Source organism: Lycorma delicatula, chromosome 11 (genome assembly GCF_047948215.1).
Source record: "Lycorma delicatula isolate Av1 chromosome 11, ASM4794821v1, whole genome shotgun sequence".
NCBI lineage: Eukaryota > Metazoa > Arthropoda > Insecta > Hemiptera > Fulgoridae > Lycorma > Lycorma delicatula.
Genome location: NC_134465.1, coordinates 1,418,103 through 1,444,871, shown reverse-complemented (window position 1 = coordinate 1,444,871; position 26,769 = coordinate 1,418,103). Strand labels below are relative to the sequence as shown.

At 33.2% G+C, this 26,769-nt stretch overlaps 1 protein-coding gene across 1 annotated transcript in view; it reads left to right on the top strand.

Annotated features, from left to right (window-relative positions):
* kibra (WW and C2 domain containing protein kibra) overlaps positions 1-26,769 on the top strand; it is a 160,250-nt gene that overhangs the window by 45,629 nt on the left and 87,852 nt on the right. The gene's annotated exons all lie outside the window — the stretch shown is intronic.

Below are 26,769 nucleotides of genomic sequence, written 5' to 3'. Positions count from 1 at the left end.
TATATATATATATATATATACATTGTAGAAATATAGAAAAAGTTGTTCTTGTTGATTTTTTTTTTACCTGCCAAATAATTCTTTGTTTTCTTATTGTTTTCCTGATGATGGCTAACATCGAAAGCGCTCGTTTGTTAAATATGTTTTTTTTAAATTGTCCTTCATTGGTACTAATTACCTGCGGGTTAGATGAAATTATAATTTGCGTTTATTATTACCTTTTTTTTTTATACACTTTTAATTTTTTCCCTACCTTCCGAGCTGGTTACTGCTGGATTAAGCTTAGCACAGCTCAGGAGTTTGTCCTTTTAACTCAAACGGGTCTTTCCTTCCGGTACGACAAATCGGCTTACCGGTTTGTACCTTTTATTTTTGGCTGCCTCTAACCTTTGAAATGAGGCGGCCAAGCCCCCGACTATGTCGTTCCTGGGTTTATGCCTCGTGCTTGTACATGCCTCAACCACGTACGCTCCGTAGAGAGCGCCGTGGCGGGTCTGGGCCTTTTCTTTTCCGCAAGGGGTTTTGGGAGTCGCCCTTCTACAGTACGTGTTATTGTCTGTAGGGCTGTCCCTCGCCATTTCGTCCACCCTGTCCTTCTGCTGCAGGATTTGTGCAGTAAGCCCTGCAACGGCTTTAAAATTCTCCTCGTTGTTCAGCACAGTCGAACATGACACGTTCAGGGGTGTTTGTTTCTCCACAGTAACGGCAGAGTCATTTTCTGCCTTTCTCTTTCCGTTTAGGTACGCCCTGAACACCACATGTCCTGTCAGTAGTCGGGTCAACCGGTTCAGTTATCCTAACTTGCGGTCGACCCACAGGTCAATCTGCGTTAAAAGGCGATGAGCCCATCGCCTTGTTGAAGACCTGTCCGATCGCCCTTGTCACTCTTACACTTTTCATTGGTACGCTATTCGTATAGTATGAACTCCAGTTTTTATTCTTTTTTAATCGGACTTTTTATCTAGTCTGATGCCGGTTCTTGTCTCAAGTGAAACGTTACGCGACTTCTGCCGAAAATAAATTATTTTATTAAAAGTACAAGAGATCGTTTTTGTTAATACATTAGTGGAAATCTCACTACGGTGAAAAATTTGTTGTAGGTATACTAACTATATTTTATTTGCGTTTCTTTTTTTTATATTTAGGCCTTACCCTCGAAGAGCGCTTTATGATGAACTTAGGATCGCTAATGTTTAACTATCGATTTTTTGCAATACAAAATTTAGCAGTTTTTATTTTGTAAAAGTAGTTTTACGGAAATTATTTGCACGTGCTAAAACGTTTACAAAATTTAAATATTCTCGTAATTTCGTTAACATGTTTATAAGAATCATATACGTAAGTGATAAATTAAGCTTTGATATTTTGCAATTTTACGTAATTGAGAAAATAGATGCCGGATAAGACGGTAAACTGCATCTTTTAAATCCCGGCGGTTTCGTAATACTTGAAAAATTTCACCGAGAACAGCCGTAGAAACCGATTAGTGTAATGGAGAGTAGAATGTCAACCGCCGTAGCCACTTTTAACCAGTTTCTATAGATTAATGAAGTTAAAACGTCGATATAGTTTTATTTTGCATGTTTTTATCATTTATCAGCGCTTAATTACTGTAGCAGTCGATGTCGCTGAAAATTTATGTAAAATTTCAAATAAGAAAAATCTTTAATCCTTTCGTAAGACAGTAAATTGCTGTTTATGGTAATCTGTTAATTGAAGGTTTTAAATAAATAAACGTAAAAATGTTTAAAAATCGCCGCCTGTGTGGTCAACACATTTTGATTTTGATCGATGAAAGTTTTCGGTAGGGAAATAATGTTGATACAAAATTTATATTTAGTAATCGCTTGCAACAAATAGAATCGTTAATAGATTAGATAATTCCGAGTTTTAATAAGTTTTATGCGGTTCAATTCTGTTTACTCGTTGTTTTGTTTTTGTTTATTTAAGTGTTTTAATATAACGTTTCCGTATCGGAATTCGAGAAGTAGGCTGTTCGTAATAGAATATTCGTAGTGGGGGTTTAACCGATTGGATAGGATTCTCTTGGTTTTTATCTGTTTACTTATCAAAAGGAGAGAGAGGGGATTGTTCGAATAGTATATAAATACTATTGAAAATAAAGAAATATTTTTACGGTTACAATCTTAGTTAAGTGGAACGAATTTTCAGAATCTATGCGTTGCGCTTGATTAAAGCCTAAAAGGGGAAGTTTGTGCGTTATTCGTATCCTATTTTTGTATATTAATTGGTCACTTGAAGAGCATTGTCGTTTTATCTTCCTGTACAGTTAAGATAATTATTAATTATCTTGGAAATTAAAACGGCTCAATAAAGAACGCTATACAAGAGAGTTATTACAATTTTATGTTATAATAATGAAGTTAAAATAGTTTGACGCGTAATTTCATCGTCTATTACTGGAATTTGGTAATTGTAATTGATATATACCCACCCGGTTGCTTCTTCAAAATTTATTTATTATTTTTTTTTGTTGAATAGCTTATGTAATGACAAGAGGTATTTTTAAAATACCTCGAAATTTTTTTAACGATATGGAAACGTTTTTTTTTTACCTATCATGCGTACGGATTCGGCTTTAGCTGCAGTCATATGCATGCTTGGTTTCGAGAAAACTGTATGTACCTCCCGTCCCAATTCCGTTGTTTACACATTTCGTTACTCTTTCCCCCCCACAAAATCGTTTTTTCTCATCAGGATGTTAGATGATTTTTTCAATGATTACTCATGTCACGGGAAAATCTTAGTAAAAACACAACTAAACTTGTGTCGTTCGTACTCGAACATTGATACACATTCATACACTCGTAATCTAAGATAGGTCTTAAGTTTTAAGATATTCGCGGCTACAAGTGTTTGGTAAAATAACATTTTTGTCAAATATGTTTTTTTTTTAACGTTAATTCCTCAAAAATTCACCTTCATTTCTTTTTTCGTTTGGCCTCCGGTAATTACCGTTCAGATAATACTTCAGAGGATGATATGTATGAGTATAAATGAAGTATAGTCTTGTACAGTCTCAGTTCGACCGTTCCTGAGATGTGTGGTTAATTGAATTTCAACCACTAAAGAAGAACACCGGTATCCACAATCTAGTATTCAAATCCGTGTAAAAATAACTGGCTACTAGGACATGAACGCTGGAACTCTCGACTTCCAAATCAGCTGATTTAGGAAGACGCGTTTACTACTAGACCAACCTCTGGTGGGTTCTCAAAAATTCATTAACTCAACAGTTCTCTTTTCATATCGTACCTTGTTCTGTTTTAACTACAGTCCGGTTAACTTAAGAAAACAACTAAGCTGTTGTATAAGTTTGTTTCTTAGAGTTACAGAATATCCTAATATATACAAGATTAAAGGTTATTTTTTTTATGAACTCGTTTAAAAAGGAAAAACAACTTCATTTACATTTGCTTTAAAACCGGAGGAAACCCTACAAGGAATTTTGATCCTTTTTACTTCCTTATGCGAAGTAAAAAACAGTATTGTAATCGCGAAATTTTCAGATTTCAACGGAAATATCCATTTTGACCATTCCTGAATCCAGTTTGACTAGTTTCGGCGTGACGTCTGTACGTACGTATGTATCTCGTATAACTCAAATGCTATTAGTACGATGTTGAAAGTTTGGATTTAGGATTGTTGTAACATCTAGTTGCGCACCTCCCCTATTGATCGCAGTCGACTGAACCAAATGTGTCCAAAAAAGCCCAAAATAAAAAAAAATAGATTTTTGACTTTTTCTTAACTGCAGTAATTAAGCGGCCCTCATTGAGAGCTTTTCAACGATATGTCATAAGTGGTATTTATTTTCATTGGTTCCAGAGTTATAGCCAAATAAAATTTTAATTAATGAAATTTTTGGATCTTATAAGGGGAAGGTTTTTCATTTGATTCCGTTGATTTTTAAATGAAAAAATGATTCGTTGTATACATACATTAAGTGAAATTATTTTTCTTCTTTCCTTTTTTTGTCATCGTAGCTTATTGTTAAATCATCTGTAACTGTAAAGCAACTTGTTCTTTCTTTTTCATGTTTAGCCTCCGGTAATTACCGTTTAGATAATACTTCAGAGTATGAATGAGTATGAGTGTAAATGAAGTGTAGTCTTGTACAGTCTCAGTTCGACCGTTCCTGAGATGTGTGGTTAATTGAAACCCAATTACCAAAGAACACCGGCATCGAAGATCTAGTATTCAAATCCGTGTAAAAATAACTGACTTTACTAGGATTTGGACGCTGGAACTCTCGACTTCCAAATCAGGTGATTTAGGAAGACGCGTTCACTACTAGAACAAGCCGGTAGTTTAAAAAAGCAACTTGTCTTGGCCGACTGATTAATAAACGCCCAGAAAAAAAAACTACTGGAGATAAATTGATGAAAGTGTATACATGTTCTTCTTACGGTATAAGTGCACACTAAGAAAGGATTTTTTGAAATTCCGAGTTTAAAGGGGTGTAAAATGGAATAACAATAAATCTACTATTTTTTTTCTCGGTAAAAAATGAAGATATCGGCCTGATTTGATATTTTTATATCTAAAAATAAATTTCTTAAATTTTTTGAAATTCAACCTTAGGGATGAAGAAAAGTTAAAAAATTTTGAACAATGATTGTAAATTTTTCCCCCATTTTCTACTAACCAAACGTGATATTCACTAGATTGGGGCTTGCAAATACTAAATCAGATAAATATCTAAAAACCATTTCCGACGTTTTTTAAATTTCGGTATTTTTTTTAAGGGTTGCGACGATGTTTGGCGCGGCGGCAAACCAACTAATTTCCATTATTCTGTACATGCGACGCGACTGGCCGCACTTGCCTCGGGTTACTTGACTAAGTAATAAAAGTAATTAAAAAATATTTTTTTAAAATGAGAAACGAAGTACGGTCATCAAATGAGTGATGTTTGTCTCGGGTAACGCAAAATACATTTTCATCTCTATGTATTTTTATCTGTACGGGTAACCAGTTGTAACTAATATTTTTAAGTTGGTGGGTGAATATTTTGAAAACCACATTCTTAGATCATTCAAAAGTTTCTAGTACTGCACGGACCAAACTGATGGTCTGAAGAAATTACAATACAATAACATTTTTTATAAATTGAACAGGTTTTAATTTTTATTTATCATTATAATTTTTACAAACACGAGTTTAATGAACACAACGGGCTCCAAAGAGCAGAGCCCTCCGGCTAGACGGTAAGGGCGAGCGAAGCGTGCGGGGATGCTAGATTGGGGATTGTAATATATTCTTTCCTTATCTTTATTGGGCTTTTGCTTATCAGTTGTATTGGATTATTTCAACTAGTTAATAAGATGGATCGGTCTGACAAAGATTGTACAATTTTCTTATCTTCCTTTTTTAATTTTGTGTATTTAAGCGACGGGGGATTCCTTTTATATATTTAATGAAAATCTAAAAACGATATTTTTTATTAAATAATTTTTATTTATAAATAAATAGTTTGCTATTAAAAAAAAATCCCTTTCGGCACCCCGGAAGGCGGAGGTAGATCTCACCGGAGCTAAGTAGGATAAAAAAGATTTCCACCTTAAAGATAAGAAAAACTTCAAATTAACTCAATACAATGGTTGCACGTGAAAAAAAGTTTCACATGTTTAGCATACGACTTATTACATATCCAACTTATAATTCCAGCAAAACTTTGGTGTCATCCCTTGCCGTAAGGGTTAATCGTATCAAAAATTGTTTCAGACAAAGGTTTTAGGTAATGTTTAGATGATTAACGACCACTTTAAACCGATTCGATACTGTGCCTATTAAGATAGGTATGGTTTTATTTTGTCTTCAAAATCCATTTTTCCACCCCTGGGCCAATGGTTGGTGATATCAAAAACTGAAGTAAGTTTTAGGTCCTTATCCAAAGAATAGTAGGAACTTTAAATAAATTCGATATTTTATGTAATCAGAAAGTTGTAGCGATATTTGTTTTTTTCTCGAAAAAGCCCTCCATTTCCATTCCCATGGTCCGATTTTGGCCGTTAACGAATTCGACCGAGATTTTCGGACAAGTTATTTTTAAGGAACAGTTTGAAAGTGATTGGCGCAAAATTACGGCAGTTATCATGTCCACAAGAAAGTGAAAAAAAAAAAAAAAATATATATATAAACTTTTGAGATGTCGGTGGTTTTGGGGCTTGAGGGATGTGAAACTCGAAGATATGTCGAAATTTTCTGGAAGTCGAATCATGGTATTTATTACAATAGGTAGCTTTCTTATGAAATCTACCTTAAACATTAGATTGTCTAAAAATTTAATGAAATAAACTATTTTGTAATTTGGGGGATTTTACCCAGAAAACTTAGAGAAAACTTAAACTTAGAAAATTCATTCGGTTTGAAAAATAGATATTTTAAAACCAATAATTTATTTTTAATTATTAAAGATCTTTTACTGATTTTGAATAAAAATCCATCTAAAACCATGACCTCGTTTATTAGAGTAAACATCGGACCTTTAATTATTAAATATCACGTCATTATTTTCAAGTAATTAAATATAAAGTGATGCGTTCATATTAAAGTGTAAGCTGTCCTATCCTAATCGTATTGTATTATAATATAATACATTTAAATTGTTTTTCGTATTATAATTTATTATAAGCGTGTATTTCGAAATTTCGTATTTTTTTTTAATACATTTTGTTAATGTAAGATAGGCATTTTTAATATTTTTAAGTTCTATTAAATTAAATGTTTTATCTCTTTAATTTTTAATTAGATAATTTAATTTTTAAATAGCAATTGTAATAATTTTTTTTTACATTAGACCGGAACGCTCGTTTATAATTCTATTTTGTAATATGTTAATATTAGAATATAAACAACAATTTTATATATATATATATATATGTAACCTTTTACTTAGGATTTTTTTTTCCTGTTTAGCCTTCGGATCTATCGTAAGGTATTACTTCAGAGATGATATGTATGAATGTAAATGAAGTGCAGTGTTGTACCGTCTCATGTCGACCATTCGTGAGATGTGCGGTTAATTGAATCCTAACCACCAAAGAAGACTGGTATCCACTATCTAGTATTCAAATCCGTAAAAAGGTTATTCTTGTCTTTGCTAGGATTTGAACCTTAGAATTCTCGACTTCGAAATCAGCTGATTTGCGATGACGAGTTAACCACTAGACCAACCCGGTGGGTGTATCAATTTTAATACACTTCAAGATCTGCGAAATTGAATTGTTACAGCAGTAAATTCAATAACCAGGGACCAGTTATTAAAAATAATTTGGGACCTATTAAAATAATTAACTGTTATTTATAAATCTCGATTTTTACATTCTTGTCCGAAGTAAAGGAAGTATTGTGATCGCGAAAAATTTCGGTTTTCAGATTTCAACGGAAATTTCATTCGACTATCCCTGAATCCATTTTGACTATTTTCGGTGTGACGTCTGTACGTATGTGCCTATGTATCTCGCATAACTCAAAAACGAATAGGCGTAGAATGTTGAAATTTTGGATTTAGGACTGTTGTTACATCTAATTGTGCACCTCCTTATTTAATTGCAATCAATTTGACCGAAAGTGTCCAAAAAAGCTCAAAATCTTAAATTCCAGCAACATTTTGGTCATCGTTCAAAAAAAATTTTTCACAGAAAAGTTGTAGGTAATATTTACAGGACTAACGACTACTTTAAACCGATTCGATACTGTGCCTATTTAGGGAGACGATCTTTTTTGTCTTCAAAACCCCATTTTTTTCCACCCCCTGAGCCAACGGTTGGCGATATCAAAAAACTTTACTTACATAAGTTTTAGGCCCTTATCCATAGAATCGTTGGAACTTTAAAAACAAATTCTATATTTTACTTAATGAAAAGGTTATAACAATGTTTATTTTTCGAAAAATTCATCTCATTTCCGCCCCCCATGGTCCGATTTTTGCCGTTAATTTACTCGACCGAGATTTTGGGTTGAGTTTTTTTTTTTTGAAAGTGATTGACGCAAAATTATGGCAGTTATCGTGTCCACAAGAAAGTGAAATATATATATATATATATATATATATATATATATAAATAAACCTTTGAACTGACGGTGATATTTGGGGTCTGGGGATGTGAAAAGCGAAGATATGTCGAAATTTTCCGGAAGTCGAATCACGGTACCCGTTACAATAGGTAGCTTTCTTATGAAATCTACCTAAAAATATCGCACACGGGAGAAGCCGTGACGACGGAGGAACGCTAGTTATTGTATAAAACTAGATAACTAATGTTATCTGCTAGTCAAAATATATTCGTACAAAAATTGAAAAATATTACTTGGAAAATGTAGAGAAAGAACTTATTTCCTAATTTGAGAGATCGTAAATCATATTCGTTTACAGTCTCTTATCTATTTCATTCTTACGAAAACGTAGTTTATATATTTATTTCTAATTTCCAATGAACCTTAGGTCACAACCGATAGCAGCTTTTTTTACGTTGTTTCTGAGTACGTTCTTGTTCGTATTTTTAACATTATATTTGTTTCTTGTTATTAGAGTTTTTAGAGCGTCATTTATCATTCGTACGATCCTGTCCTTGTCAAAAATATGTTTCAATTCTTATATTAATTTCGATCTTTTTTTTAAACTTTTGCCCTGTCGGTAATTTTTTGATAGTTATTTTATTTTGTTTTTAATTCGGACTTCAGAAGTTAAATTTATGTAGAGGAATTAAAGAACTGTTATAATACATAGTTTTCTTCATTATCCTAACTCTTATTTAAGACGTATAATTAAATAAAATAAATTAACATTTTCCTTCTAATTTGTTCTCGGTGCGGAATTTGATTGGTTTTGAAGTAACAATGAATTTTCTGTCGTGCTGTTTTTTCCCCAAGCAATAACTTAGCCGGCCTGGTAGCGTCTCGGCCTTTCATCCGGTGGTCCCGGGTTCGAATCCCAGTCAGGCACGCCGTTCATCACATTCTTAAAAAAAGAAAAAGAAAAAAAAGTAATAACTTAGCTAGAGGGAAGAAACTGATCGTATTAAACAAGCCGTGTAAGACGTGTTATTATGAAAACGCGTTAAATATTTTAATTATTTATTTCTAAACACTTGCGTGTCATGACATTAGTATTTTTCAAATACTGTATTGTTGCCGGTATATAACAGGTGATAGTGAATAATTTTCCGTAAATAAACAAATAATACGCTTTAGATTCTTAGAATACGGATCGTCTGTGTTAGTATAAACTTAAAATGAATAATGTTAAAATTATTCGTTTGATTGCCGTATGAAATAATAATGGAATTTATGATGATTATTGTTGTTATTATTACTATTGCTGTTGTATAACATAGTAATGCATGCATTGTGAATTGGATTAAACGAGTCTGCCAGTTTATGTAGTAACCGGATGTATTTGAAAGTCAAGGACAGTGACTGCACTTACTGTAGATGTTACGTTCGTTGTAAACATGTTAACATATTATTATTTTAGCTTAGCTTTAATAAATTAATGGATTTATTTATTATTTTTTAATCGTTCTATTTTTTATTATTATTTTTATTGAAAGCTACGGTAATACTATTAAATTCTAAACTTGTGTAGAAATGTCGGTCACTTTTTGCTTATCTACCTTCTATTAATTACTGAATCTTGTTGAGTAGCTGTTTTTAAAAGTATACCGTATAACTGGTAAATTTATACGGCGCCCCCTCAGTTGATGCAATGTTTTACAACAGAAATGGATACGTTAATTATTTATTTTACAATACCGGTACGTTTTCGTGCGGGGATAACCCGTGGAAAGCACCTGATGTCCGATTGGCATCGATCGTATTTACTTTCTCTTTGAGTAATGATTTTAATTACGGGTTAATATAATAAAGGGTTGAATATTATGAAGTATCATTTGATTGCATCTCGATAACCCTTTGGTGTATTAGTATCGAACCGTATGTTTAGACGAGTGGAAAAAATAACGGGAAACAACTTCACCCTTCATTTTTATTATTTATTAGTTATTTTTTATTATAATGGCTGTGTAATTCATAGGAATGGCATGTATTAGATCACCCGGCCATTATAGTATATATGACGGATTCGAAGCGGAGACTATCGGATGAAAGGCCGAGACGCTACCATTCGGTTACGGAGATCGGCAGAATTATCATTATTATTAATTACTGATAATTGCGTAGCATATTCAAAAAAATATATATATATTTTTTTTATTTATCAATCAAAATCTCCTGTTCGTTTAAAACTCAAAAATTTATTCGGTAGATATGAATAATTCTTTGATCGCTGTTTTTTTTTTATCCAGAATGTATCGAATGAATAGTAAAGCTTAGAGAAAATGTAACTAGTGTTATTCTCTATGTAATAATGTATGTTGTATTCTCTGAATCAATTAATGAACCCGAACTGGAAAAAAGTTTTCTTTTATCAATATAGCAAAATTTATTCTCAAAATATCAGCTATGTAATAGAAGATTTTTACTGTACCACAGTTTACGTAGGTTAGATGGAGATATAAATTTGTTTATTATGAATTTTACCTTTGTCATGTTAAACCGTTAAGATATATTTCCTGTAATTTTTGAATTCGATATTGGTTTTATGAATTTGTGTCCTGTTTTACGTTTAATTTGCTAATTTTTTTTTTTTTACATTTTATTTTTAAATATTGAAGATACTTGTTGTTTTTCCTTTAACGAAAAATATATTTTGGCGGGTTTTCTCTCTAAATAAAGTGTAAAGAAATATTATTAATCATGATAATAATAATGAAAAAAATCTGATGTGGGCACTACATGACACCTTGTACGCCTATTAAATTACATATACACACATTTTTTTAAAATGAAAATTACATAAAATTTTATTTCATTATTAATTTAGACGATTGTAATTAATTTTTTTACAATCAGAGATTAATAATTATTAATAAATCAATATATTTAAATTAAAAAAAGGAGATAAAGTCGGATTCGAACCGATGTGCCTTCCCCTTGTAAGATGCAAATATTTCATTAATTAAAATTTTATTTGGCTATAACCTTGGAACCAATGAAATTAAGTACCACTTATGATATATCGTTGAAAAGCTCTCAATTAGGGCTTATTACTGCAGCTAAGAAAAAGTCAAAATTCCTGGATTTTGGGCTTCTTTTGGACACTTTTGGTTCAGTCGATTGCAATCAAAAGGGTAGGTGCACAAACAGATGTGCACAACAGTCCTAAAACCAAAATTTCAACATCCTACGAGTAATCGTTTTTGAGTAATGCGAGATACATAACTACGTACAGATATCACGCCGAAACTATTCGAAATGGATTCAGGAATGGTCAAAATGGATATTTCCGTTGAAATCTGAAAATCGAAATTTTTCACGATCACAGTACTTCCTTTACTTCATACAAGGAAGTAAAAAGGATTAATAACGTATCCCTTATTTTGAAACATCTTACTGTTAATATTTTCAGTTTGTATAACAAAAAAATTCTACCGATGGTAATTAACGGTAATAATTTTCAACAAAAGTTTTTTGAAATTTTAAACTTAGATCCTTGTCATCTTAAGGTAGTAGCATCGTGATTAATACGTTAAGAAATCTATTTAAAACAATTCAAACGGATATAAATTGAAGAATTAAAATTTCAAAGAAGGTCCTTACGCCTTTTTTAGAAGGTTAATTTTTGTCGCAATACAGTTGACTTACATATTCTGAGTGTATGAAAAGGAATTACTCGATTTCAAACAGACATATTTCATAATAAAATTTGTTACAATTTTTAGACAAATTAGTTTAACAATTTTTTTAATTTCGCTTACCAAGTTATAAATGTTCTATATGCCTTCCATATGCTGCACGGATAACATCAAGACGCAACGGGAATTCTTCCGCAGCGGGTTGTAGACATTCTTCTGTTACAGAAGTTACTGCAGCTATGATCTTGGTTTTCAGCTTTCCAAATCATCAAGTAATGGTGGAACATAAATACCACATACACCCGCAACAGAATTTCATAAGATGACTGGGGATTTCGGGAGCTAAACTTGTCGTACCAAGTCTTGAGCTTTTATACGCCCTATTCAACGTCGAGGCAATGTTTCATTTAGAAAGCGACGAACTCTGTTGTGCTGATGTAGCGGAGCCTTATTTTGCTGAAGTCTTCATTTATTTGTGGCAAGCTCGTCTTAACACATGCCAAACATTCACGCGAGGGATCGCAAGATGGTAGCGCGACGAATGGACTTTTTCGGGCTTCGCTGAAGAGCCTCTTGAATTCTTTGTACGTTTTTCTCTCCGAATTACACGGTCGCTCTGGACTCTTTCGCTTACTTAAACGCTTTGATTTTTAAGTTATTTACCAGCGGTACGTATATCGGAGATGAATGTTCTTAGCTGATGTTGGAATCTATCCTGAAACGTACGCTGAACCGTTGCTAAATTGTAGAACACGAAACGCATTCTGTTGCATAGACACCGTGTTGTTTACAAATGAGTTTAGTGTACGTTTGAGCGATAACATTGCAATCTGGTGGTGGGTATTAGAAACTATAGGACTTGCGCTTTCAAATAGTGCAAATTTCATTCGCTGACCGTGCGTGGTTGTTCTGGTATTTAGTTTGTTATCGGGACATGTTTTTTTGATGCGCGTTATTACAAGCGGTTAAGTTTAATATTCCTTTCGGTGAATCTTTACCGTTTTTTTTTTTTTATTCATATGATAAAGGAGTAGTTAAGGTGGAAATCCTGCTTTACGATTTGAACCGACTTGTAGCATCCACAATTAAGTGAACATCCTCCTAGCGACAGGGAACTTGATTCCTCTGGTTTGTCCACAAGTAACTTCCTTTCCCAAGATTATACCGATTACTCCGGGAATATCTGCATAAATTACCAGAATTAATTCTTCACTCGCATAACTAAAAACGGGGAAGAAAGGACGGAAAAAATGGTTGGTGAGAAAGGATGTACGACATCGGAGGAACCGAAATACGAGATAAATAAATCTAACTAGAGAAGTCGGCCGAAGAATGAATGACCATCTCGTTCTGATGCTTCGGGAAATCGAGGTATTTATATTAAGTCGGGAACAACTACCGAACAGTGATTTTATTTGCCCTGATCTAGTTAAATATACGGTATAATAAAACGTTGTTTTTCTTTTACAACTTTAAGTCACCCGAATAAGTGTACTTACAGGATTTTTAAAGGAAGTACAACCTCGCCCAAATCATTAATGATCTGGCATTTGCACAGTGTATAACTTTAAATAAGTACACTTTCAGTGTAGTAGTGTGGTAGGAGTGAAAAAAGAAAGAAAAAGTAATTTCGAACTCGAGAACTTTTTGGAGCAGGCACCAAATCAGTAGTTTATGTTGGTAGTACAAAACGGGCTTAAATACAAGTCTTCTCTTCATCAAGGTGGAACTATTCACGTACTCCTTATCCATTATTATGGTTGTGTTTATCAGGATGTTCAACGTGAAAATATCAGCACGTTAGATGGATTTTTATCGCTATGATTGTATGTATATATATTTGTACTACTAAAATTATTTTAATGTTTTATCTTGGCACGTGTTTTTTTTCTTCAAGTGCATCCTCTCAATTTCTGCTAACCTATTAGTAGTTTTTTTTTAATTTAAAAAATTACGATAATCCTCTTGAATTTTTACAACTCGCTACAAATTATTTCGCGACTATATGTTTAATAAATCGTAAGATGTAAAGTAGGTAGAGATTATATACATAACGGGATTTTTGTTTTTCTTAATATAAAATTTTTGAGTTTGACAGCGATACCTTTCCTTACTCTCTTATGCAGTGTGACAACCAGGAAAGTAAAGTTCGTATATTAAACGAAAAAAAGAAGAAAATGAGAAGCTATAGAAGAAGTTTTACTGTATTTCTTAAGCGACTTATTTTGTTTGTACGATTTACATTTTAAGTTTCTGTAAAATATTTTCGTTTAGCGAATATGTATTTGTGGTTATTTATTATAGAAATTGTTAGTACTAAAGAATGCGGAAAAGTTTCTTGTGACAAGTCTATCGTGGCTTGTCAGTCAAGCGAATTCCTTTTATTTAACTTCCGGGCGTGTAGTACTGGTCGTATGTTACTTATGGAATTTAACCGATAACAACTATTTCTGCGTTTGATGCGATATGATTCTCTTATACACTCTCTTTTTCGCTCACGCGCGCATACGTACACTCATACTTCCCTCCCTCTTCGTTCTTTATTTCCATTCTTTTGTGATTAGTGCGGGTGCGCGCGCTCGTTTGTTTTTAACTATTAATCATATCTTTTTTTTTTGTTGTACTCGAGTCGGTTTGTGTTAGTATTTGTTTTTTCTAGATTCTTGTGTTATTAGTTTCCTTTGAACATTTTTCTGAGAATTTGTTTTACGTACGACGGATCGGTGTATTATGTTTTCTAATAATTTTTTTAATCTCGCTTATTTTTGATTGAATTTATCGGATTGAACCCGGCTGTGTTACTGAATTAATAAAGTCAAAGTTTAAAATCATCGGCTAAACGAATTCGCCGTTCGTAATTGAATTTTCAAGGCTTTTGTGTTTACCGCTAAAAATAATCTTATTGTATAAGCGATGTTGTACGCTCCGTTTACATGGTCGTACCGTGCGTATCGGCTGATGATTATCGAGGAGTATCTACTAAATTCTAGGGTTTCTCCTAAAGATAGTTCGCAAGGAAAATCATAAACGTTTGGTTGAAACCAGCGTAAGATAAAATTACTTTTAATACTAGTATGGCACAATGATGTATCGTTGAATAACGGTGTCGTAGATAAACTTTACGTTTAAATGCGGAGTAAAATGCTTAAAGTGAAGTATCTTACGCGTAGTCGTGAGATACAAACAGGAAACGGGATGTGTTTTCGGGGATGATGGGAGACTTTTATTGGTGTTGGCTTGAGGATAGAAGCTTATCCTTTCCTCAGCTTCAAAAAAAAAAAAAATCCGAATGAGAAAACTTTATATAAACTCTGACCACATACATTTTTCGCATTACAGCTGGGACTCTTACAAAAACTCTTACAGCAACTCTTAGCAAGATTTTTATGAAAATCGGAAAAGCGTTTGATTATAACTGCGTCACAGGCGCATAGACAGAAAAAAAATTAGAAGTCGAGTTTATAAAACAGTACTTTTCACTGCTCGGTCATCCCAACCTCGTAGGGGAAGACACCCACGTAGTGACGTGTTCCGGTCGTCACACCACCCCTCCCGTTCCTTGTCCTGTTGGGCTTTAACGGGAGTCGTCTATCACCCTCCGACATTTTACATCTCACAGTAATAAGCCTGGCCTCGTTGGGATACCACCGATGTAATAAATGCCTCGGTAGACATTTGCATCGGCGATTTAATAAATCGGCCTTCGCTGTAGGCCTCGTCCGGACATCTTGAATGTTCTACAACGTCACCCTCTGAACTAGATAACCGAGCTCGCGGAAGCGCGAATCCCGCGCCTAGTTGTGCTTACTATGAGCCGGTTTGAATGTTTCGTAATTCGAGGCAACAAAACATACCACCAAACATGTTGATCGCAACAACGAAATTTAGACCTAGTTCCCTTAGTGAAACTCAGCTTGCGTTTTAAATAAAGCCCTGACTTCGGTGTTCGGTCAATTAGATCTTGTACAATCGTCAGTTCTATATATTACAATCTTTGTTTTCCTCTGCAGTATTTAGTTTCTAAACATCCTTCTGCAGCCGAATTAATTGAATCTGGTTGTTTTAATTTATGTTCCTTAAATGGGGTTGATCTTTTACAAAATTCTGCTATGAATTTCTTCGCCTCACGTTCATCTTGAACTTCTTCATACAATATCAACCCGAATAATTTTCAACTTTCTTTGGAGACACATTTTGAAGGACTATATTAATTTCGTAATTATTTTTCTACTGCCCTTTTTGTAACGAAAATGATTTGCTACCATAAAGCGCCACATTCCTGGGAAATATACTTAAGAACATCTTTCTACGTATTCTTAGATCGATATTTAATGTGGTGTACTAAATTTTTTTATATTAATATGTCCTTCTTTTGCATTTTATAACTTTTGTTTTTAAACTGTATTTTCTGTGTAGTAGTAAATTCATGCCACGCTGAATTTCGTTGAGTTCATTTCTGGGTTTTTCCAGAAGAATAATGTTATTAGTTATTCTTTAAATCTTATTTTTTCTCTCCTTCAATTATTAATCCACCCTCAAAGAGTCCTTAAATTCATTTATTACTTTTCTTCATCTTCTACCTTATACAGATTATATCGTGGTTCTTATACAGATTATGATATATGTCTCATCTTTCCTTAGGATTCAGTCGTTTTCCTTAGAACTAATGAAAAATCTTGTTCTGTTTTATATTGATAGTCTCCAGGTGTACTACAAATTTCATGTAGGTGGCTTATTTTTTTAAGCTTGATCTTTGGGAATTTTAAGAAAATATTACTTAGCGCATTGGTTTTGATTTTTGTATTCAAAATTGTGTTAAGAATACGTTGTTTTTTATTAATTTTGTGTGCCTCATTTTTTTTTTAATGAATGTAGCCGAAAGAATACGCGAAAATCCGGATAAAATTACTTTTATCAGTATGTTCTAATGTTTGTTGATAATATTAGTAAATTAACTGAGTAATTACGAAATGTTCATCTGAAACATTTTTAATTAATCTCAAGTATTTATTATTTGTCAGGAAAGAATAGTTTTCTTTCGTCCCGAGAAATTGTTCATCACCCAACATCGTTTTGAAATTAGTTAAAATCTTAGTACAAATATTTAATATCTATAATTATAAGAATTAGATAGATAATTGGGAGACTTATTTTATTAACGGTGGTTGAGAAATTTCATTATTGAGTAATATGAAAGAGAGAGTAGCCTTTTAGAATTCCAATACATTAAAAGTCTTTTAGTGAAAGTTTTCTATCGTAAGAACATTTAAACTTGTTAAGGACTTCCTTTTATTTTTTTATTTGAGGGCATGTATTTTTGATTTGTTCATAAGATTTATGTTCTCTTTATCCTATGATAAATTCTTCTGTTGTACAATCAGCATTACGTAAGATGAATGCATTGTGGTGGTTAATATTACGAAGTGAAGTTTTTGTAGTTTAGACTGTTATAAGGCAATCTACCGGGTTGGTCAAGTGGTGAACGCGTGTTCCCAAATCAGCTGATTTGGAGATCGAGAGCTCCAGCGTTCAAGTCCTAGTAAAGCCAGCTATTTTTACACGGTCTTGAATACTAGATCGTGGATACCGGTGTTCTTTGGTGGTTGGGTTTCAATTAACCACACATCTCAGGAATGGTCGAACTGAGAATGTACAAGACTACACTTCATTCCCACTCATACACATCATCCTCATTCATCCTTTGAAGTATTATCTAAAACGGTAGTTACCGGAGGCTAAACAGGAAAAAGAAAGAAGAAAAGATTGTTATAAGGCAATCCACCGGGTTGGTCAAGTGGCGTCTTCCCAAATAAGCTGATTTGGAGATCGAGAGTTCCAGCGTTCAAGTCTTAGTAAAGGCAGTTACTTTTACAGGGATTTGAATACTAGATGGTTGATACCGGTGTTCTTTGATGGTTGGGTTCCAATTTATCACACATCTCAGGAGCGGTCGAACTGAATCTGTACAAGACTACACTTTATTTACATAAATACATATCATCCTCTGAAGTATTATCTGAACGGTAATTCCTGGAGGCTAAACAGGAAAAAAGAAGAAATATTGTTACAAGTCATCTTTACGCTTTCGCTTGGGATTGCCTAAAGTTGATTTTTTTCTTTATTTTATAAAACTTAGTAAACTAACAGTTTCGATAGCGTTTTGTTACTTACGAGGGCTGATCAGAAAATAACCGAATTTTATTTTTTTAATCTTTATTATTAATTTTATAGATTATTGGTCTTTGTCCTCCTTCAAACTACTTCCCTCCGCTATTCACACACTTTTCCCAGCGTTGTTTCCACTTCACGGAGCAGTCCTGGGTAGCTTCATTTGAAATGCCCTTTAAGGTCCTTGACGAATTTGCTTTAATGTGATCACTAGTCTCAAAACGGCTTCCTTTTATCACCGGTTTTAATTTCGGAAATAAGAAAAATTAGCAAAGAGCCGGGTCTGGCTAGTAGGGGGGGGGGGGGAGGTTGAGTGATAACAGTCGTCTGATTTTTGGCACAAAAATTGACAAATTGACAAAGCTGAGTGTGCGGACGCATCGTGGTGATGAGTCGTGTTGCCACATCTCCGGTCTCTTTTTGCGGATTTTTTCACGTAACCGTTGTAAAGCGTCTTGCTGGTACGCACGGTTCACCGTTTAACCTCGAGACGAGAATTCGAAATGCACAATTCCATTAAAATAGAAAAATCCGAGAGCATCACTTTGATATCGGATCGAGACTGACGGTGCTTCTTTGGGGCGTGGAGATTCTTTGCCGATCTATTATGACGATTGAACTTTTGTCTCGATGTTATAGCCGTTAACCCAGATTTCGTCTCCCGTTATGATCCTTTGCACGATCCTATGTCATCGTCACCCGCTTATTCAAGAATTTGCCGACAGATGTTTATTCCGTTCTTTCTGCTGTTCGGTCATCAAACAAGGAACAAACTTTGGTGCAACTCGATGCACGTTCAATTTTTTTTAGTCAAAATGCCACGGCATGATCAATCAAGATGCTAACCTCTTTTGTAAGCTCTGTGATAGTCAATCGGCGCGATTTGCACGCACCAGATCTTTGACTTTCTGAAAGCGGTTGTCATCGGTTGAAGTCGAAGGTCTTCCTGGTCGAGGGTCGTGTTCGATCGACTGACTACTACTTCTAAATCGTGAAAACCATTTGTAACATTGCGTACGACCCAAATCATCATCTTCGTAAGCCTGTTTCAAAAGTTGAAACGTTTCTGTAAAGTTTTTCCCGAGTTTCACACAAAATTTTACGTTGTATCGTTGCTCCCGAAAATTACACAAGCTTTACTGATACTTAAACACTTACACTCAAAAAACCGTAACACGAAAACTAAAGTATAGATATCAACAATTCAGGAACGTACAGAGCAGGTTATTCGAAATACAATACTACCAACGGGCGTCACTTAATATCTCCGTTGGCGCTTAATTAAAAATGTTCAGTTATTTTCTGAACAAACCTCGTATTTATTATTATTATTTTATATTATACTATTTCCTTATTATATATATTTTTTTTACCTATTGGTTGTTTAATAATTAAAATGACCCCGACTAGTTTTAAATACATTTTTTTGTGAACGGGTTTTTAAACATTTTCTTATCGCCCAAACTTACTTTAGTAACCACTCCTCGTAACTTTTATTAATTTATTTTAATTAAGTGAAATTTAACACATCGTTACTCGAATATTATAGAAATTTAATGGCGGAAATAATAATTAATGTGTAAATTTAACCAGAATTTTATTGAAATTTGACGAATCATTCAAATTTGCCTTCATCACTTTATAAAAATTTGAATTTGATTAGTTTAATTAGCGGTTTTATCGGTTTATTTAGATATATATATTTTTTATTATTTTGTAACAAGTTTCTGTTTATTTTAATTAGTAAATAAGGTTATACAAGTCATCTGTAGCGTTTTGTAATGTTTTATGGTTTATAATAATAAGTAAATAAATCACACGAATAATAACGGCCAATCGTAGCCGAGATCATTATCTTTAGCATTTCTTGTAGTTAATAAGAAAATATTGAAATATATTAATGTTTCATTGTTACTTTCTTCGTATTTTTGTACGTTTATTTATGGAAAAGTTAGTTAAACGAATAATTATACAACCGAATGAATTATTTATAGTTAAAAAAAAATCCTTTGGTTATACTTAGTGTTATTTATTTCGATTATTAACTAATGAATATTTTAGTTCATAGTCTGGGCTGTGTATTATGTTTTCGCGGTTTCTTCTTTATCTTTAAGTAATCTTTTTTGGTGACCTAATTTTTATTATTGGTTGTTTTTCACGACAGAAGTATAATCTAGATGGAATGTATCAACAGTTAAGCGGCAGTTTTCTAGAGAATTAAGGACTTTCTCTCTTTTCCTGTTTAGCCTCCGGTAACTACCGTTTAGATATAATACTTCAGAGGATGATATGTATGAATGTAAATGAAGTGTAGTCTTGTACATTCTCAGTTCGACTATTCCTGAGATGTGTGGTTAATTGAAACCCAACCACCAAAGAACACCGGTATCCACGATCTAGTATTCAAATCCGCGTAAAAATAACTGGCTTTACTAGGACTTGAACGCTGGAACTCTCGGCTTCCACATCAGCTGATTTGGGAAGACGCGTTCACCGCTAGACCAACCCGGTGGGTTAGAGAATTAAGGTTAAAGAATTATATTTTGCGTAAGCTATTCCTGATCGTACTTCAAAGTGGTTTCCTGAAATTTATTGTACCGGATAGAATAATAATTTTCAGTACCTGAAATTCTTATTACGGGTTTATCCGAATCGGGTAAATATTTAAAAAAGACTAGTCGATTGTAAATCGTTTATTACAGTACTTAATTACTCGTATACTCGCATGCGTAAACTGTAAAATAAGAAAGAATACGGTATAGAATTTTAGTGGACTCCTTGCTTTGATTTTTCTCTTGCGGCTTAAAACTAAAAAAAAAAAAATAATTTTTTTGAATAAAGTAGGATGAAATATTTTCAGCCGCCTTTTTAAAGGTTTTTAAATACGTAACCTGTAACTGATAACTACACAAGTAAAACCGTATACGTACCGTACAGAAGTGCTTCTGACGTAGGCTGTCGCCCAAAATGTACTATGGTCATTTATTATCATCGAAACTGGGAATAGTTTATTAATAACATTATAATTGTAATGCGTAATACGTACTTTTACGGTTATGAAAAAAAATCTTATCTCGGCAACCGTCTACATTTGAGCTATATCGGTATAATTGTTTATTAAAATTAATTTTTTGCACGTATTGCTTTTGTTTTTTTTCTTTTTTTATCCCCGTTTAGTGTTTTTGCAGAGTTTTTAGTTCATCGCGACTTTTTTTTTTTGTAGGTAAAATTTAATTAAAAAATGTAATTTAAAATATTAAAACTACGGAGAGGTTTTACTTATCTCTCTTTCTCTGATATAAAAATGAACCTGTTCGTTTTTAATTAAATTTTAAGTAAAAAATATAATAATCTGATGAAGCAAAAATCTTAGCGAAAGTAGTAAATGTGGATTTAAAAAAAAAAGCAATAAGTCTAAAAGAGATTATTAATTTTATTACGTAATGGAATGTAATTTATTAAAATCATTATTAGTTTGTTCATCGACTAAGTAATATTTCACGTTCGTGAATTTATTTGAGTTAGTACTCCGTACCACATTTTAGTTAGGTGTTTTGAATTTTGGGAGAGATTAAAAAAAAAAAAAAAAGATATATCCCGTTTTGTTTGATGTTTTTTCCCCAACAGATAATTGAGGCTGAGTTTTATTTGTTTTCGCATTTTGAAAATCGTACAGAGAAGTCTTCCGATCCGCGTTGATATTTTTATAATAATATTCAAGGTTAGTTTTAGACGGGAAAGTTTTTGAACGGCTCATTAGCATATTTCTCCCTCCTCCAGGTCTCATCATTTGAAATTTGGTGTGTGTGTGTGTGTTTGGGCGTGCTCGGGCATGCTCCGTAATCATTGTATCGGTCGGTAATCAATCTTATTTCGGCATTGCAATAATCAATCGGATATGTTGATTCCTTATTGGATATTTTTATCTGTAATTCGTAGAATGTTAAAAGTAGGTTTTTAGAATAATTTAAGTTAATTTAGAGAAAGTTGTACGTCTTATACGCGTTGAAAAGAATTGAAACCCTTCTTTTTTTGTAGTTTTTTTTTAATAATCTTGTAATTATATCATCGTGCTGTTTGAATGATTAACCCTTTATACGCATGAAGCCTGTTAAAATTTGAAGCGAGGGTTGAAATCCCTTTCTCCATTTACTGTTAATAGCTTCGCATATCTATAATTCAGTTCAATTTCCCTTTTGTTTAATAGGAAAATTGTAGTAGTATCTTCTTAAAATATCGTTTAAAAATTTAAATACAATAATTTATAATAGAAATTTTTGTGGTTTTATATTATGCAATGAATTAAGTAAATTCGATCCGGTTTTAATTAATTTTTATTTATTTTTACGTAATTCGTAATCTTTATTTTCAAGCTCCAAATTATGAACTTAAGTTTGATCAGTCGAAATCAGCATTATCGTATAAGTAAGAAAATGCATATAAAAACTTTTGTAATTTAATGGAATTATATAAAAGCTTACCTTTCGAAACGGCGTATCAGAGTGACACACACGTTTCTTTCGTGTATCTTCCCGTTCAAAAAGGTAGAGACGGTTCGAGGTCAAACTTATGTTGTTGATATTGTATTTCTGGTATATTATACGAATCGATCGATCAAATGTGTAAATAAATTAATGTATTGTATAAATTTTAGCGGTAACATAGACAGTGCAAACAGAACTCTCCGTTATTCATCAACCGGGTTTATTTATTACCCCGATCAAAAAAGTAAAATGTAAAGGAAAAGAAATTGTTAACTAAAGGCGCATAACATATTGTTTGCTTTAAGTTTTTTTTTCTTTTGAAATATTTTACTAAAATTCATTCATACCTTATAAATCACGAGAAAATAATCAACGCAAAATGGAAAAAATCAATCCCCATTGAAATTCCAAAAATGTTCAATGAAAATTTTTTTAATCCTTTTTGGTTTAATTTTCATCGTTTAATTTTGTTGTAGTTATTAAAGTGCATTTTCTAAGTCTAATAGAAAAAAAAAGCTGTTGTTGACACAGTTGTATGAGTTTCCCGTCACCAGGCTTACATAAACACATACACACAGCTTAATTTAAAATATTTATCGTTTTATGTAAATGTAAAATATTTTTTGTATATTTTAACTAAAGCCCGCGCACTAGCCGTATTTTAATTCGCGCGGGTGTGGCGGTACAAAGTAAACTAATGTAATTTCACAACTTACATAGAACAAATATCGCTTGTACGGTCGGCATTCTGGTGTAGCCGAGAGGCTTAACGCAGCTGATACCGAGTCAACCGGGCGATCGAGTTCGTCGAGACCCAACCAGACCGAGTTACTTTTTTACACTTCACCTCTGTGATGTCACAACACACCAGACGACTACAACAGTATTTTTTTAGGTGGGGATGCGGTTTTTCAAAAATTATTATTTTTTAATCGTTAATAAATGCGCCTAAGGAAAATGTGATCTTAGGCGGAATCTCGAGATACTGAGGGTGACCGTGTTCTATTGCCTCACCCCTTCACCTTTTAAGGAAAATTTAACCGCATCATTGCCTCATATATAGAAGTAATCCGATCAAGTTTGTTGAAAATCGGTGCAGTAGGTCTGGAGGTATAAGTTGATTTAGAGGCCAACTCCTGGACACAGTTCATAAAAATTAACATCCGGAAAATTTCCATCCGGTTTTTATCGTTTTTTCCGGTTCCTTAGATGTCAAAACGTCAAGATCCGGTGGAAACCGCACGCGCCCAAATTGGATCAATTACAATACTTTCCCTTCTAGATATATAGTTATCTAGACGGGAATGTAAAAGCCGACAGCAAAGTTGTTTTTCTTTCTCGGCATTGGTTATTCATTCTTATATAGTGGAACGATAATCATGCGTTGTAAAAGTTTGAAAAATTAAAAAAACTCAGCGATGAAAAAAATTTGGTTAAACAGTATGCAATAATTAAAAAAGATAGTTTTTTCTATTTTTGGGAAAGGGGGGGAATTTGGGGGGGGGGAGATGTTTTTCTATATGGTAAGATAAGCATGTGCTCATGTACCGAACTTAATATAAAGTGGGATTACCAGTTTGCAAAATATTGAGAAAATTGACTCCAAAGAATTTATGTATTCAGTTTCCTGGAGATATTGACCCCAAACGTGTACCGACAAATTATCCCATATATACAAGTGTCGATTTAAACAAAAGCGGAACGAGTAAGATTTTTTTTTGTTATAAAAAATGTATTTTTTTCTATAGGAGTAAAAAATTTATTCCAGGTAGTAAAAATTTCGACTGGCGGCAGATGTTGATCAGATTTTAATCGTAAGTTAATTCTTCCGGTGTCGTTAAAATAGGCTACTTCGGTCCTGTACAAACTATAAAACAGATAAATTTGGAATAAATGAATGGAGATTGAAATAAATAAAGCTATTGTTTCCAAATTCCTTTTTTGCCTTTCGAACCCAGAAATAAAATGAAAAGTTTTTTTTTTTAATTTCCATTTTATTGTTAGCGCTTTCTACGATTAATTTCATCATTCTAATACGCTATTTGACAGTGTGAAAAAATTCATAATTATTGATATCCGCATATTATGGTTTTAAAAGCGATTTGCATTTACCTGTCTAAAAAATAATGGATTATTTATCCAAAAATCTCGAAAAACCTTTTAACCGGGGCCGTGTGATCGAAAACGGTCTTTTCTTTCTTTTTCCTGTTAGGCTCCGGTAATTACCGTTCAGATAATACTTCAGAGTATGAATGAGGATGATATGTATGAGTGTAAATGAAGTGTAGTCTTGTACAGTCTCAGTTCGACCGTTCCTGAGATGTGTGGTTAATTGAAACCCAACCACCAAAGAAAACGATGTAGTATTCAAATCCGTGTAAAAATAACTGACTTTACTAGGACTTGAACGCTGTAACTCTCGACTGGGAAGACGCGTTCACTAGACCCACCCGGTGGGTTAATCGAAGACTGTCTGTCGTTGATTGCCGTTACTTGGTGTTATGCGATTTTGAAACTATTAATTATTATAATATAGAGTGATGTAATATTTTACGATCTCCGTATTACATTTTTGTATTCCATCCCATCATGGAAAACAACTTGGTGAAAGCAGACAGCGGAAACCTGCTTAAAGTTGATGCCATTATGGTCGGATTTTCTTTAAAAATAACTGATTTTTATGCTGCTGAGCTTAGAAATGTGAAAACTGCAATGTAAGTCCCTTACCAGTTTACTTAGTAACCTACCGTAAACCTGTTAAGGTGAAATAATATGTACCTGTTGTATAAATTTGGGTTTTTATGATGTGATAAAATATCATAGGTTATGTTAAATTAATTATGCGGAAATTTTCTCCACCGTCAGTAAAATAGATCGTCCATAATCTAAATATTATGTCCGTACGATGAAATACTCATTAATATGCTTACTTTCATCGAAGTGATTTTGACAGAAGAAAACAGTTGAATTATTCATTATATCATCAGGATTTTTGCGAGCAAGTTGTAACCAGTTTTTGCGCATTTTGGTATTTTTTGGAACGCATACGAATAGTTTTTCCGGTATCTTTATTGACGTGTTTGTGTACGCTAGTACTACACACCATTTGTAACGCATTTTCTTGGGTAAATCATAGTAAAAAATAACATAAACAGCAGAATGCTAACTTAACTTTTGACATTAGAATGTTTATTTATTGACGGGTAACGTCACTGAAGCCAGTACGGTGCCGTATTGCTCAAGATAGCGTTTTGGCGGCTTATTTTTAAATAGTAAATTTTTATATTTGTAATTTTTTGTAGAAATAGTTAAAAGAATTTCAAGTCGCACCTTTTTGTGGACCTTATAAATACCGCTAAATAATCTGAGTTGTTTTCCAGAAACCAGTCAAATAGCCCGTTACGAAACGTGTGAAATTATAATTTTTTCTGTTATATCAGTATTCAATTTAGCCGATTTTCATTTCTTTCTTAGCTTTAATCACGTGGTAATATACAAGTAACTAAACATGGGCTGCCTAAAAGTGATTTAGTCAGCGATAAAAAATATTACTATATCATATTTTGCGATGTATATAATGTATTCAAATAGGGTGATAAAGATATGCTGTTTCTACTTTACTGATTAGCTAATGATATTCGTTTGTATCTGTCCATTAGTTCTTGAGTTTTAAACGAACATCTTTGTGTGTGTGTGTGTGTGTGTGTGTGTGTGTGTGTGTGTGTGTGTGTGTGTGCGCGCACACACACACACACACACACAAACACAGTGATTCTACTTCTATATAAAATCTTCAGTTTGTTCGCTCATCTTTACATCGATCTAATAGATAGAGCTAAGATGATTTTTAAATTTGTGATAGATCTTTATTTTTGAAAAATTGAAATTAATCTGTTTTGTTGTTATTTACAAAGTATCTAGTACCAAAGTAGTAGCAGTATATCTTGGGTGACTTTAACTGTTGAGTTCATTGTCTCGGCAATAAGTCACGGTGGGCTTAACAAAAGAAAAGTGAAATGTTAGATAGTTTACCCTTTGAGCCGAATACACGGTTGCATTCACCGAGCCAAGGCCACCGAATTTAGGTGATAAAGCCTCTCTAAATGGTATCTTGATTCTGTTTACTACAGGGATTGATTGTATAATGAACATCATTACTTTTAGAGATAGCAGCGGGACTGGTGAATTTTGTAACTAAAGTGATTTTTTATGTGTATTGAAATCGGCAAAAAGATTGGGACGTGTAGTGTAGAGGAAAATAATCAATGTGGGCTCGTTGTGAAAATAAACTTGTTTATGTTGTGAGATAATACGTTTAAGAGTATTATTTTTTTTTAATAAAATTTCCAGTTTCTTTTGATAACGGCATTATAAATAGGATTGGAATTTCGTTTTGT